We start from the raw sequence: 16,617 nt of genomic DNA on the forward strand, positions 1-16,617 counted from the left end.
AGAATTGACGTCGTTTCAATCACAAAAAGCAAGTGCCAATGTCTGCTATTTATACACGAAATTAGGCAGGCTTACGGACCGTAAGCCATATCCCTTACGGTCCGTAAGGGAAGCAATCTAATTTATAGGCTGCCTAGGTTCGGGACTAGCTTTGCTGAGTTGCCACTTTTCTCAAACGAATTTTAGACAGCGAGAATTGTTGATAATCGTCACTAGGGTTTACCCCCCCTTGAGTTTTAGGGGCCCTGATCCTGATTCCGATTGTTCTGAAAATTTTAGGGTTTATGTAGAATTACTTGGGTGTCTTAATTAGGGTGTCCATAATAGATAATTATCATCCTAATTATTGATTTTAGTGAGAGTTGTTACATGGCCCGAGGAGGGTTGTTTTGTATGGTTTCTTGAATGTTTTTTTTGGATGTGTGGTCCTGATCTTTTGACGTTGCAGGCTGTTTTGAATGTTTTTTTGGATGTTTTGCCCGATCTTTGATATTGTGTCCCTTACTTTTTACCCAATCTTTGTTATTTTCAGGTTTGTTTTGGATGTGTTTTTGGATCTGGGAAAACTGAGTTGCATTTGTTTGAATGTTTGGATGTGTTTTTGGATCTGGGAAATCTGAGTTGCATTTGTTTAAATGTTTGTTGAATGATGCAGGTTTTTTTGAATGATACATTTGTATTCTTTGATTCTCCCGGGTTTTGATCTGTTTTGGGTTGGCCGGCGATGATGATGCAAAAAAAAAAAAAAAATCGTAGACTTTGATGACGATGGCGCGGCAAGGTCGACGGAGGGTAGGTTTTTTGAACCTGCAACCCCACTTTTGTAGCCATCTGGGCCAAACCCCGGTTTTTTTTCGAGATACACTTTGTTTTGATGTTGTTGGTTTTTTATGTCCCCCCCCACCTAGTCGATGATGATAACAATATATCTGAGACACCTCCTGAATTTGCGATTTCTGAGTGCGTTCGTTTTTGCGTAAAAAAGTTTTTGTAAAAAAAAGAAAGTTAAACCGTAAACTTTTTAACGTAAAACGTAAAAAGCTTTTATGTAAAACATAAAAATTTTAACGTAAAACGTGAAAAGTTTACGTAAATCCTAAAACGTAAAACTTAAAACGTAAAAAGTTTTATGTAAAACGTAAAAACGTAAAACGTAAAACTTAAAAGTGTAAAAAATGGCGCATTAAAAAAACGTGTAAAAACCGGCGCATTGAAAAAACGACGCGTTAAAAAAACGACGATTGAAAAAGCCCGGCGTAAAAACGGCATGTTAAAAAAACGACGCTTGAAAAAGACCGGCGTAAAGCGTAAAACGTAAAAAATAAAAAGTTTAACGTAAAACTTAAAATGTAAAAAGTATAAAAAATCTTTTAAAAAAATCTGAATTTAAAATTGCTTTTTAATAAAAAAAATTATGACTAATATAATAAAACAAAAAAAACTAATAAAAAACAATAAAGACAAAAAGACAAAATAGAGTCATTTAACTAAATTACCCTTTTGGATTAAAATATTGAAGACATAATAAGACAAAAAGTATTTAATATTATTTTTAGTTACTTTTAATCTCATCCATTGATCTTGAAGATCTAATGGCTAGAAAGTGGTTCTCTCGGTTCTTACAACTGGAGGTGGTTTTCATTTTGGCGGTCCCCTGTATATATATATATATATAGGGAGGTTCATTTGAGAACCACCTTTATTGCGAGAACCGCGAGAACCAATGTGAACACCAAAAAATACCTAAAAAAAATACAAAAACACACAATTTTTTTTAATATTTTTCTGAAAAAAGATCGCTATATTTCGTTACATAAAAAAACTTTTTTTGAGTAACAGTTAATGTTGCACATGTTCAAATGTATCATTTCTGGGATAAATTCCGTAATATATTACCAGTAGTAGAAAAATGCACTTTCATTTACATTACCATCAGCAATACACTACTTTTTGCATTACCAAAATTAAGAATGCACATGTGCATCATTATGTATAACCATTTTTTGTACAAAAAGTTTGTGATTTTAAATGATGAAGTAGGCTCATATACATGTGTTTTGGTTAGTTATATCTAGTGGTTGATGGTTTGATTATATTTGTCACTTTATGATATAATATGTTGTTTGGATGGTATAAAGGGTGTTGACGTACATGTAATAAAGTGAAATATAATAAAGTGAAATATTGGTAATGATATTGTATTATGGATGGTAGGAGGCAATGATATTGTATTGCGGATGATAGGAGATAATGGTAGTGTATTATGGATGATATGTTAGATGAGAGGGAAAGTGTATTCAAAGTGGTGTACAAAAACACGTTATAACATGTTCATACATATTGATGCACATGTGCATTTCTAGTGTTGTTAATGTTATAACAAGTTCATACATATAGATGCACATGTGCATTTCTAATATTGTTAATGTAAAAATTAGTGTATTATGAATGATAGTGTAAATTACAAAAATCGTCCTTTATGTATGTCACTTATTGTAAACTGTGTCCTTTGTCTTCAATAATTACAGAAAACGTACTCGATGTTTGCAAACCCTTGCAAGTTATATCCTTTAGCCCTAACTTTTTTTGTGGTTAAATCTGACCAAATTGTCCCCACGTGAGGGTATTTTGGTCATTTTACCCTCTTGTGCGGTCCATTTGGTCAGATTTAACCACAAAAATTATTTGAGTTAGGCGTAAAGGACATAACTTGCAAGGGTTTGCAAACATCGAGTACGTATTTTGTAATTATTGAAAACAAAAGACACAGTTTGCAATAAGTGACATACATAAAGGACGATTTTTGTAATTTACTCATTTTTTATAAACCTTTGTTTTCGCCGGATTTTCTAAATTCTTATAACTTATCGGAATTTTCAATTTACCTAACACACACACACACACACACACACTCTCTCTTTCTCTCTCTCTCTCTCTCTCTCTCTATATATATATATATATATATATATACACACACACCCTCTTTGTTGAAGTTCCTCCCTTAACAGTCGATCATGCGATCACACTCGATCTTTATATGTGTGTGTGTATATATATATATATATATATATATAGGGTAAGGTTCATGCGAGAACTACCTTTATTGCAAGAACCGCGAGAACCAATGTGAACACAAAATAAAATCTAAAAAAAATAAAAAAAAACACTCAATTTTTTTTTTTAATATTTTTCTTAAAAAATCGCTATATTTCGTTACCATAAAAAAACTGTTTTTTTCGAGTAACTGTTATCCATGCACATGTGCATATGTATCATTACTTCGACAAATTCGGTAATACGTTATCAAGAATGGACAATTGCACTTTAATTTACAATACCATTCGTAATACACTACTTTTTACATTACCAAAATTCAAAATGCACATGTGCATCATTAGGTATAACCATGATATAACATATTTTGGTACAAAAAGTTTGTGATTTTGAATGGAAAAGTAGGCCCATATACATGTTTTTGGTTAGTTATATCTAGTGGTTGATGGTTTGGTTATAGTTGTCAATTTAAGATGTAATATGTTGATTGGATGGTATAAATGGTGTTTACATACATGTAATAAAGTGAAAATATTGGTAATGGTATTGTATTATGGGTGGTAGGAGGTAATGGTATTGTATTATGAATGGTATGAGGTAATGGTAGTGTATTATGGATGGTATGATAGATGAAAGGGAAAGTGTATTCAAAGTAGTGTACCAAAACACTTTATTTCATGTTGATACATATAGATGCACATGTGCATTTCTAATATTGGTAATGTAAAAAGTATTGTATTACACATGGTAGTGTAAATGTAAGTGCAATTGTCTAATAGTTGTAATGAATTACGGAATTTGTCAAAGAAATGACAAAAATGCACATGTGCATGTTTGTGTATTATGAATAGAATGATAGATGAAAGATAAAGTAGTGTACCAACACACCTTATTTCATGTTGATACATATAGATGCACATGTGCATTTCTAATATTGTTAACATAAAAAGTAGTGTATTACACGTGGTAGTGTAAATGAAACTGTAATTGTCTAATATTTGTAATGAATTACGGAATTTGTCAAATAAATGATACAAATGCACATGTGCATAGATAACTGTGACTCGATTTTTTTTTGAAATTTTTTATTGTAAACAAAATATAGCGATTTTTACAAAAAAAAATGGTAAATTATTGTTTTTGGGTGTTTTTTAGATTTTTTTAGGTATTACAGTTTGTGTTCACACTGGTTCTCGCAATAAAGGTTGGTTTCTAACGGATCCTTCTCCTATATCTATATGTATATATATGTGTATATATATATATATATAGGATTAGGTTCAAACGTGAACAAATTTCCAAGAGTGAACCGCGTGAACTGATCCGAATCATTGCTTTCATATACATTTGACAAGGGTAAAATTGTAACTTTATATAAATATTGAATTTAAATTATTGTCTTATTAATTTCAAAATCCTAACATATTTAAATCATCAGTTACCAACTTTTTCGACAACTACAAAATCATAACTTATTTTTTTTAGTTATTAAGATAATCTTAAATTATATACAATATTGAGTTTCTTGAAAGTCACACAAATGCACCTGCTCACAGAAAGCACAACATTCGTGGAGTACACATGTGTATTTCTTGTGAGTGTATTTGAGTACACATGTGTATAATGCACAAAATTATATCGTACACATGTGTACACCATACAAATATACCTATTCTTCTACATAAATTGATTGTAAGTGTATTTTGTTATTGCACTAACATTATGTTATTGTACATAAATTTAATATTATTATTAAACCAAAAATACCACATACCTAGAAAGCAAGGCACGTAATAGACATAATATATCACTTCTCAATTCATCTTATAATATACATACACTGGTGTATCCAAATTTGGGCAAAGAGTACACTTGTGTACTTTGAAAATATAATCATATATAACTAAGCACACAGACGATATTAAAAGATCTTATAAACAAAAAGTTAGCTATTTACGGGATTTAATCTTTTATTATTGGAAATAATCTTCTTTCTGGGTTTAAATAAGCAAAATAATATAATTACACTTCTACCCTTTTAATTTTAATAAAACAATTAAATCTAACCTATTAATTACAATCATGCCACCCCTTTAAAATATCAAGATCATATTAATCAACGGTCAAGATTTGTTCACGCAGTGCACTCTTGGAAGGTTGTTCACGCGGGTACCTTGCCCTATATATATGTATATATATATATATGTATATATATATATGTATATATATATATATATATATATATGGGGAGGTTCATTTGATAAGAAATTTAATGTGAGAAGAAAAAGAAGAAATGGCATATTAGTAAAATGCTATATCATTTATAACTCATACCATTAATTTTTCTCTCTTTAATTAATTAGTTAACTAATCATTAATTATCCTACATATAATCTACAAAACCTACACAATCAAAATTTTCCTACATATACCCTGCACATTATAGAATTTTATCCTACACAGTCGAAATTTATCCTATACACCTCGAAATATATCCTACACAACTCATAGTTTATCATACACAACTAGTAATTTATTCTACACTTTAAATAAAGTTGTTTTTTTTTAATTTGGAAACAATATATTTTTTTGAAAAGGAGTTACAAATTTAATTAGCTAGTTATTAAAGGGGAAGAATACAAATTAATGATTTATGTACGTTTACCAACATATCCTTATACTAAAATTAAATAAAAATATTAAATAAAGTAAAATGAAGCATTCTTATTGGTTAAAACTTCTTCTTTTTTCTTCTTACAAAAAAATTCTTCTTATTTGAACCCTCCACTATATATATATATATATATAGGGTCGGGATTTAGAGAAAACGGTAGAAAGTGTGAGAACGGTGAGAACGCTTATTGATCGTCGGATCAAAACAATTTGTGGACTAGATTGGCGCAGTGGCTGTAACACCCTTGTTATTATTTTAAAGGTTTTCGTACAATTAACGAAAATAAACATGTGATTACGATTGAGTATCCTTTGATAATACGAGTAATTTAAAACTTTTACAACTTAAAAGTTTTCAACATTATATAAATAAATTCGTCGTTTAAAAGTTACGACATAACGCCGTGCGGAAGCTTTAATCTCGTGTCACACCCCCAAAATCCACCTGCGGATAACACCCGCTTCGAGGGCGTGACTGACCAGGATCCAGCCACCAATTATACCGAATACTTAAGTGGATAACAAAAGTAATACTTACTATTCATAAGCTTAGCAAATATTAAGTTCAGAGTTTAAAGTTTTGAGTTTCAAAACAGTCATAAGTAGCGGAAGCATAAGTACGGTAGTTAAAAACAAGTTCATGATTCAAAATAAGGTAACACCCAACACCAGGGTGAACAGACACTACACGTTCCCAAGCTGCAAGCTCCTTCGTCACTGGTTACCTGCAAAGCATGCAGTAAGGGGTCAACAATAATGCTGAGTGAGTTCACTAGTTGTCCAGTTTTAATTACCAAAAACTTTGTTTCACCGGTTAATTTATCCGTTTATACATGCCCTGGGGAGCTACCCCAAAAGTTAGCGACTAAACTGTTTTTTCCAATACCGAATACTAGGTAACCGTTGCGTATCCGCAGGATGCCCCGATGTCAATGTTCTATCATCATTGACGGATTTCTGAGTTCATTAGTTCACGCCCGTCCCAAACCAGGGCACGGTGTGAGGCTGGTAAACACCTAAATAGCGCTATCAACTAATAACCCGTTCGCCTAACCCGGCGACTAATCGGTATTTGTAGTAGGGACTTGAGTGATAGAGTTTCTTTTAGTGCCGTTAGTTGCAATCCGTATAAACAGTAATTAACCAAAAGGTTTCCCAATACCCGGGAAGGAAAAGTAAGTTTTGTTCCCAATAACTAGGGAAGGTATGTAAATGGTATCCCCTTTTACCAGGGGATAGAGTTGTTAGTCTCGTGTCCCAAACCACCGGGACGCATGCTTTTAAGTTGTGAACTCACCTTGGGTTGCTCGGTAGGTTTAGGTTACTTGTCAATCACGTTGGTCACCACGTCCTAACATGGTTACCGGTATAGGTCAGGTTCGGTGTACAAGTAATCACGTAAGAACATATACAGGCACATAACATGCATACAAGTAAATAGTCGTGGGGTTATTGGGCCGGCCCTAACAGTAACACAGTCAAACAGAACACAGCCACACATAGTCCATTTAACAGATAGTCCAACACAGAATGGCCCAATAACTAAAATGAACAGCCCACTCGCAACCAGCTGGTCTCGAGTCGCAACCTCGTGGTTTCGACTTGTCATGCTTTGGTTGCGAGTCGTAACCGTGGTCTCGAGTTGTCACGTTTTGGTTGCGAGTCGCAACGGCGTGGTCTCGAGTCGCAATCTCGTGGTTTCGACTTGTCATGCTTTGGTTGCGAGTCGCAACCGTGTGGTTTCGAGTCGTAATGCCGTGGTTGCGAGTCGTAATCTGTCACTTTCATACACACGTGATGATGCAGGTATGACAGTCCAAATTGTACACATAAAATCAGACCCAGATTAGGAAACTACCAATAATATTTCACTAACACTTTTCCTAATCTGAATACTAGTAAAGATAGATCAAACTTTGCCATTTTTGAATCTTCAAACCCTCATTCAACAAGTTCATCCTATATTCATATTTTTCTAGGGTTTTCACTATAACAAATCATACCTTTTATGAACCAAAAATCACATATTTATGACAAGATTATCATGGCAAGAACAAAGAACATACAATATATAGCCGAAATCTTATGTTTATCAACATCATTTTTGCAAGAAACTTTAAAGCATAGTGTAGTTGGCTATGAACACTTGTAAACTACCAATATCAAGTCATTTTAGTCATGTTAACACATATTCACAAACTTTCCAAAACAACCTAATAATCATGCCTAAACTACTAACCAAACATTTTTCTATTTCATATACATATCATTCAAGCAAGCATATACAAGGCATCCATTACACATAAATCTATACACAAACTAGGACACTAACCGGTTAGGAGAAGAAAGAGCCGAAGACAAGGGAAGAAAATGAGAGAAGATGAAGTGTCCGAGTGATCCGAGCTTGACCGAGTCCTTGTCCGAAATCCCTTGCTTGAATCCGAAAGTTGGAGAAGGTTGGGATGTTGTTTTGGGGTGTTCTAGTTGAGAGAGAAATAAGGAGTGTATGTGTTGGTGTGTTGTGTAAAATGAAAGGAGTAGGGGAAAGGTGGGATATATACCAAGTGTCAACAAGACTAAGGGGGGTTTTGGGTTGGGCTTGGGGGTTTCGGCCCCAAACCGGTTTCGGCTCAACGGCCCACTCGAGACCGAGTGGCCCACTCGCAACCGCCCGGTTGCGAGTCATGGTCTCGGGTCGTGGTTTCGGCTCTCATATATATATATATATATATATATATATAATACATACATACATCACATATCATGCACAAAGGTCACGTTTTCATTTAATAATATTTATATACACAAAATATTACAAGGTGTTCGTATGGAAAAACCTCGAGTGTCACATTATCCCCAAGTTTTAAGAACTTTCGTCCCGAAAGTTAAGGCAGCCACTGTCAAGCTAGCGTGTTTCAACGGGGTGTCACATCATCCCCCCGTTAGTTTGGAATTTCGTCCCGAAATTCGGTTGTAGCTTCAGTGCTGGGGTTTTCGTTTGGGAATAACTGGGGATACTTGGACTTCATCTGGTCCTCCCGCTCCCAGGTAAACTCTGGGCCGCGTCGTGAGTTCCAACGAACTCGCACAAGGGGTATCTGGCTACGTTTGAGGGTTTTGATCTCTCGATCCGTGATCTCAATCGGTTCCTCAGTAAAGTGTAGCTGTTCATCAATCGTCAGTTCCTTAAAAGGAATCACAAGTGTTTCATCCGACAAACACTTCTTCAGGTTAGATACGTGAAATACGTTGTGCACTGCACTCAGCTCTGCAGGCAGGTTTAATCTATAAGCAACCTTACCGATTTTCTCGGTAATTCCGAATGGTCCAACATATCGTGGATTCAGCTTGCCTCGTTTACCAAAACGGACCACACCCTTCCAGGGTGAGACTTTAAGTAGAACCCGGTCCCCGACCTGGAATTCTAACGGTTTCCTACGCTTATCAGCGTAGCTTTTCTGACGGTCACGAGCTGCCGCCATGCGTTGCCTGATCTGGGAAATCTTTTCCGTTGTGTCTACCACTAGTTCTGGGCCTGTGAGCTGACTGTCACCTATTTCCGCCCAGCAAAGAGGTGATCGGCATTTACGACCGTACAATGCCTCAAAAGGTGCCGCCTGAATGCTAGTGTGGTAGCTGTTGTTGTAGGAGAATTCCACCAACGGTAGATGCTTCTCCCAGTTCTTGCCAAAATCGATCACACATGCTCTAAGCATGTCTTCCAGGGTTTGGATGGTGCGTTCAGACTGCCCATCCGTTTGCGGGTGATAAGCGGTGCTCATGTCCAAACGTGAGCCAAAGGATTTGTGCATAGCTTGCCACAACTCGGAAGTAAATCGAGCGTCTCGGTCGGAGATAATAGAAGTTGGCACCCCGTGCCTGGAGACTACTTCCTTTAAATAGATTTCTGCCAAGGTAGAAAACTTGTCCGTTTCCTTAATGGCCAAAAAGTGTGCAGACTTAGTCAATCGATCTACTATCACCCAAATAGTGTCATTCCCGCGTTGAGATCTAGGTAATCCTGTGACAAAATCCATGGAAATTTGTTCCCATTTCCACTTCGGGATTTCCGGTTGCTGGAGTAAGCCTGCTGGTTTCTGATACTCGATCTTGACTCTTGCGCAGGTCAAACATTTGCCAACGTAGGCTGCTATGTGGGCTTTCATGCCAGGCCACCAGTAAGTGGTCTTTAAGTCGTGGTACATCTTATCTGCACCAGGATGTACCGAATAACGGGACTTATGGGCTTCGTCCATCACAAGCTCTCGTAGATCTCCGTAAAGTGGGACCCAAATGCGCCCTGCCACATAGTAGGCGCCGTCTTCTTTCTGTTCTAGTTGCTGTCTCGATCCTCGCAGGGACTCAGCCCTGATGTTTTCCGGTTTCAGAGCTTCAATCTGAGCATTTCGTACCTGGGTAGGAAGACTAGACTGGATGGTAAGTTGTAATGCTCGCACGCGCTTTGGTATAGTGTCTTTCCGGCTGAGGGCGTCTGCCACAACATTGGCCTTGCCCGGATGATACTTGATGGCGCATTCATAATCATTCAGAAGTTCGACCCATCTGCGTTGTCGCATGTTTAAATCCTTCTGCTTGAAGATGTGCTCGAGACTCCTGTGATCGGTGTAAATGGTGCACTTGGTACCGTACAGGTAATGTCTCCATATCTTAAGCGCAAATATCACTGCTCCCAGTTCCAAGTCATGCGTTGTGTAGTTCCTTTCGTGTGTCTTGAGTTGTCGGGATGCGTAAGCAATAACTTTCTCGCGTTGCATCAACACACAACCGAGTCCATGAATAGACGCATCACAGTAAACCACAAAGTCGTCCGTTCCTTCAGGTAACGAGAGAATAGGAGCACTGCAGAGGTTATCCTTAAGCCTCTGAAAAGCAGATTCCTGTGCTTCATTCCACTTGTAGGTGACGCCCTTCTGAGTGAGCGTAGTGAGGGGTTGTGCAATCTTTGAGAATCCCTGAATGAATCTGCGGTAGTAACCTGCCAATCCCAAAAATTGGCGAACTTCAGTCGGAGTCTTAGGGGTAGGCCAATTCTTTATAGAGTCGATCTTAGCCGGGTCGACGTGGATTCCGTCCTTGTTAACCACGTGCCCAAGGAAATGGACTTCCCGAAGCCAGAAGTCGCATTTCGAGAACTTGGCGTACAGTTGCTCATTGCGAAGGAGTTCGAGGATAAGGCGTAGGTGCTGTTCATGCTCTTCCTGACTTTTCGAGTAGATCAAGATGTCGTCTATAAACACGATCACAAATTTGTCGAGGTAGGGTTTGCATACCCGGTTCATGAGATCCATGAACACTGCAGGGGCGTTGGTCATTCCGAAGGGCATAACGAGGAATTCATAATGACCATAACGAGTTCTGAATGCAGTCTTGGAAATATCTTCATTACGGACCCTTAACTGATGGTAGCCTGATCGCAAGTCAATCTTAGAATAGTAGCTCGATCCTTGCAGTTGATCAAACAAATCGTCGATTCGCGGGAGAGGGTAACGATTCTTGATGGTAACCTTGTTCAACTCACGGTAGTCAATGCACATTCGGAACGTGCCATCCTTCTTCTTAACAAAGAGTACCGGTGCTCCCCAGGGTGATGAACTAGGACGGATAAACCCTTTATCCAATAGTTCCTGTAGTTGAGTAGAGAGTTCCTTCAATTCTGCGGGGGCTAGTCGATAAGGTGCACGAGCTATTGGCGCTGCTCCGGGAGCTAGCTCGATTTGGAATTCGACCTGACGATGGGGAGGAAGTCCAGGTAGTTCCTCAGGAAATACCTCGGGGTAGTCACGCACTACTGGAAAGTCTTCAATCCTCTTTTCCTTTTCCTGCGTGTTGGTAACAAGTGCTAAGATAGCGGTGTGCCCTTTTCGTAAACACTTCTGGGCCTTCAAGAACGAGATAATGCCGGAGACTTCTCCGCTTTTGCCACCTTGTACAATGAGGGGTTTGTCAGAACGGCGAGGAATACGAACTGCTTTCTCTTGACAGAGGATCTCAGCGCGATGCTTGGATAACCAATCCATACCAATAACGACGTCGAAGCTTCCAAGAGTAACAGGGAAAAGATCGATACTAAATGTCTGACCAGACAACTCTAGTTTGCAACCCTTGACAACGTGTGAGGCCTCGATGTTTCTACCATTAGCTAACTCGACGATATGAGGAGAACTTAGTAACGAAAGCGGACGCTTAAGCTTCTTACTAATACGTAGGGATACATAACTAGCATCGGCACCGGAATCAAATAACACAGAAACATAACGATCATCGAGTAGGAACTTACCCGCCACGACATTGGGGTCATTCCTTGCTTCACCAGCTCCAATCACGAAAGCTCTTCCTCTAGCACCATTCCCAGCATTGTTGTTCTGATTGTTGTTCCCAGCTCCCTGGTTATTGTTGCGGTTCTGATTCAGTTCAGGGCAATCCTTCTTAAAGTGCCCCTCAGCTCCACACTTAAAACATGCCCGGTTGTTTCCCTGCTGCTGCTGCTGTTGGGGTTGTTGCTGATTCTGTCTTGCTGGGAACTGGCTTCTACAATCCTTGGCTTCGTGCCCCATCTTGTGGCATCGCTGACACTGGCCCTTGTTACATGCCCCATTGTGGTGCTTTTTACACTTGTTGCACTTAGGGTAGCTTCCCCGGTAGCCACCCTGTTGCTGAGTGCCTTTGTTGCTTTCAGTTTTCCTTTGCTGCGCTGGGGCCTGAGTGGGGTTAGCATCCTTGCTTTGACTTCCTTCCCACTTACGCTTGCTGTCACTAGAAGTTCCGACGGTAGCACTGATCCTTTTGGGCAGCCTGCCCTCCTCTACAGCCTAATCAGTGAGTTTGTGAGCAAGTCGAACAATCGGCTGAATGGTAGTGTGGTTGGCTGAAGTGACATGGCTTCGAATCTCTGGAGCCAAACCTTTGATATACAGTTCGATCCTTCGGTACATTGGTCGTGACATGTTTGGGCAAAGAGCGGCATAGTCATTTGACAGCTTGGTGTATGTTTCAATTTCCGACCCAACCATCTTGAGTTCATAGTACTCATTCTCAAGCTTGTGGATGTCATCCCGGTGACAGTATTCATCCTTAATCATATCCTTGAAATCCTCCCACGCAGTAGCATTTGCAGTTTCCAACCCAAACATCTGAATCTGCGCCTTCCACCAAGAAAGCGCGCTTCCTTCGAGCGTAGCAGTAGCAAATTTCACCCAATTTGCAGGGGGACACTCGCAAACGGCAAAAACAGCTTCAATTTTCTCAATCCAATGCAGAAGACCTATGGCACCCTCAGTGCCGTTGAAAGGGAGAGGCTTGCAATCCATGAAAGTTTTGAAAGTACACACTGGTGGTTGCGCAGGTGCATGCTGACCTGTTCGTGAGAAGCGAAGCGTATAGGTTTAGAGGCGAAAAGTCGATGTGGCGGTAGGATCTATACATCCTGAAACAACGAGCTTACCTATAGGGTGAGCTGCAAAAGCCGCAGCCACTGTGTTGAGCAGGTTAGTGAACTGAGCCTGCGTCATGTTGATGTTTCCCCTTCCACGTCCACTCATTGTCTTCATAACCAGAAAACACAGTATGAGTGTGATGTCGTAGTGTAGCGAGAATGAGATAGAAGAGAGAGGTGTATCTATCTAGTTTAGGCACACTAGTACGTATAGCATAACAGGAAACATAAAGTAAGCAACAAGTAGACACTGGTCCGAGCTATGAGGTCAAAAGTGTTGAGCCTTGCACTTGGAGTGTAGTGTCGTCGCGAGTCACGGGTTATAGTCTGGTTTTCTCCAAAAAGATTTTTCCCCTTTTTAAAACCAAGTTCACTATAACCAATGGCTCTGATACCAATCTGTCACACCCCCAAAATCCACCTGCGGATAACACCCGCTTCGAGGGCGTGACTGACCAGGATCCAGCCACCAATTATACCGAATACTTAAGTGGATAACAAAAGTAATACTTACTATTCATAAGCTTAGCAAATATTAAGTTCAGAGTTTAAAGTTTTGAGTTTCAAAACAGTCATTGTGACACCCCGTTAAAACACGCTAGCTTGGCAGTGGCTGCTTCAACTTTCGGGACGAAAGTTCTTAAAACTTGGGGATAATGTGACACTCGAGGTTTTTCCGAACGATCACCTTGTAATATTTCGTGTGTATATAAATATTATTAAATGGAAACGTGATTTTTGCATGATATATGATGTATGTATGTATTATATATATATATATATGAGAGCCGAAACCACGACCCGAGACCATGACTCGCAACCGGGCGGTTGCGAGTGGGCCGCTCGGTCTCGAGTGGGCCGTTGAGCCGAAACCGGTTTGGGCCGAAACCCCCAAACCCAACCCGAAACCCCCTTAGCCCACTTGATGCTTGGTGTATAAATTCCAACCTTTTCCACTTTGTTTCATTTGGTTGCACAAACACACCCACACTTCTCCTACTTTCTCTCAACTAAGAAAACCCTCAAACAACAAACCATCCTCTCCTTCTCTCCTCGGTTCAAGCTTGGATCCCGGACAAGAAACTCGGACAAGTTCATCACCACTCATTCGGACACTTCATCTCCTCGGCTTCTTCCTTTATTTCGGCTCATTCTTCTCCTTCTCAACCGGTTAGTCATCATTATGTGCATAGGACTTATGTTGTGTATATGAACTAAGAAATGGTTGGTTAGTAGTTTATGCATGATTATTAGGTGGTTTTGTAAAGTTTGTGAATATGTGTTAACATGACTAAAATGACTTGATATTGGTAGTTTACAAGTGTTCATAGCCAACTACACTATGCTTTAAAGTTTCTTGCAAAAATGATGTTGATAAACATAAGATTTTGGCTATAAAGTGTATGTTTCTTTGTTCTTCTTTGATGATCTTGTTGATATATGTGAGTTTTGGTTCACAAAAATGTATGGTTATGTTAGATATAAAACCCTAGAAAACTTTGAACACTACATGAACTTGTTTGAATATGGTTTGAAGATGTAAAAAAATGGCAAAGTTTGATCTAAAATTACTAATAATCAGATTAGGCAAAGTGTTAGTGCAATCTTATTGGTTGTTTCCAAATCTGGGTCTGATTTCATATGTACAAATTGGACTGTCTTTTCTGCATCATCACGTGTGTATGAAAGTGACAGATTACGACTCGCAACGACGGCATTACGACTCGAAACCACACGGTTGCGACTCGCAACCAAAGCATGACAAGTCGAAACCACGAGATTGCGACTCGAGACCACGCCGTTGCGACTCGCAACCAAAGCGTGACAACTCGAGACCACGGTTGCGACTCGCAACCATAACACGACAAGCCGAAACCACCTGGTTGCGACTCGAGACCAGCTGGTTGCGAGTGGGCTGTTCATTTTGGTTATTGGGCCATTCTGTGTTAACTTGGGCTATCTGTTAAATGAACTATGTGTTGCTGTGTTCAGTTTGACTGTGTTACTGTTAGGGCCGGCCCAATAATCCCGTGACTATTACTTGTATGCATGTTATGTGCCTATATGTTCTTACGTGATTACTTGCACACCGAACCTGACCTATACCGGTAACCATGTTAGGACGTGGTGACCAACGTGATTGACAAGTAACCTAAACCTACCGAGCAACCCAAGGTGAGTTCACAACTTAAAAGCATGCGTCCCGGTGGTTTGGGACACGAGACTAACAACTCTATCCCCTGGTAAAAGGGGATACCATTTACATACCTTCCCTAGTTATTGGGAACAAAACTTCCTTTTCCTTCCCGGGTATTGGGAAACCTTTTGGTTAATTACTGTTTATACGGATTGCAACTAACGGCACTAAACGAAACTCTATCACTCAAGTCCCTACTACAGATACCGATTAGTCGCCGGGTTAGGCGAGCGGGTTATTAGTTGATAGCGCTATTTAGGTGTTTACCAGCCTCACACCGTGCCCTGGTTTGGGACGGGCGTGAACTAATGTACTCAGAAATCCGTCAATGATGATAGAACATTGACATCGGGGCATCCTGCGGATACGCAACGGTTACCTAGTGTTCGGTATTGGAAAAACAGTTTAGTCGCTAACTTTTGGGGTAGCTCCCCAGGGCATGTATAAACGGATAAATTAACCGGTGAAACAAAGTTTTTGGTAATTAAAACTGGACAACTAGTGGACTCACTCAGCATTATTGTTGACCCCTTACTGCATGCTTTGCAGGTAACCAGTGACGACGGAGCTTGCAGCTTGAGAACGTGTAGTGTCTGTTCACCCTTGTGTTGGGTGTTACCTTATTTTGAATCATGAACTTTGTTTTAAACTACCATACTTATGCTTCCGCTACTTAATACCGCTTTGGAACTTAAAACTTTAAACTCTGAACTTAATATTTGCTAAGCTTATGAATAGTAAGTATTACTTTTGTTATTAACTTAAGTATTCGGTATAATTGGTGGCTGGATCCTGGTCAGTCACGCCCTCGAAGCGGGTGTTATCCGCAGGTGGATTTTGGGGGTGTGACAGATTGGTATCAGAGCCATTGGTTATAGTGAACTTGGTTTTAAAAAGGGGAAAATCTTTTTGGAGAAAACCAGACTATAACCCGTGACTCGCGACGACACTACACTCCAAGTGCAAGGCTCGACACATTTGACCTCATAGCTCGGACCAGTGTTTACTTGTTGCTTACTTTATGTTTCCTGTTATGCTATACGTACTAGTGTGCCTAAACTAGATAGATACACCTCTCTCTTCTATCTCATTCTCGCTACATTACGACATCACACTCATACCGTGTTTTCTGGTTATGAAGACAATGAGTGGACGTGGAAGGGGAAACATCAACATGACTCAGGCTCAGTTCACTAACCTGCTCAACACAGTGGCTGCAGCTTTTGCAGCTCACCCTATA

The sequence above is a fragment of the Helianthus annuus genome, chromosome 12, assembly GCF_002127325.2.
Source record: "Helianthus annuus cultivar XRQ/B chromosome 12, HanXRQr2.0-SUNRISE, whole genome shotgun sequence".
In the NCBI taxonomy this organism is placed as follows: Eukaryota; Viridiplantae; Streptophyta; class Magnoliopsida; order Asterales; family Asteraceae; genus Helianthus; species Helianthus annuus.